The sequence below is a fragment of the Orycteropus afer genome, unplaced genomic scaffold (assembly GCF_000298275.1).
Source record: "Orycteropus afer afer isolate SDZICR_OR568_19922 unplaced genomic scaffold, OryAfe1.0 scaffold00032, whole genome shotgun sequence".
NCBI lineage: Eukaryota > Metazoa > Chordata > Mammalia > Tubulidentata > Orycteropodidae > Orycteropus > Orycteropus afer.
In genome coordinates, this window is record NW_006921619.1 from 17279039 (window position 1) to 17279564 (window position 526).

A 526-nucleotide genomic window follows, 5' to 3' on the forward strand; every position below is an offset into this window, starting at 1 on the left:
GGGGGAGTGTGCCCAAGACCATGTGTAGGGTTGGCAGACAATGGTTCTACAAGTGTATTGCTATGTTCTGTTAGAATTCCCAGGTGTATAGTAGAGCTGACAAGGGAGAAGCTTGTAGTCACTTCTTGGGCACAGCCAGCTACCCAGAGGGAGTGAGTAGTTGGACCTGTGTGCTTGCGACCAAAATCACAGGGAACATCAAGCTCAATTAGCATAACATACTACATAAAGCATTGTTCCATCTCCTACTTTGGCGAGTAGCAACTGGTATCTTAAAAGCTTCCAAGAAGCCATCTAGATGCAATGACGGGTCTCTCCTCATCCAGAGCAAAGAAGAATGAAGAAGCCAAAGATTCATGGAAACAATTAGTCCTAATGACCAGTACACCATGCAATCCTCAGCCTATACAACTATGAGACCACAAGAACTAGATGGTGCCCAGCTACTATTGTCAACCACTCAGAGGGGGATCTGTGTAGGAGATCCTGGATAGAGTGGGAGAGCAATGTAGAACAAAACTCAAAA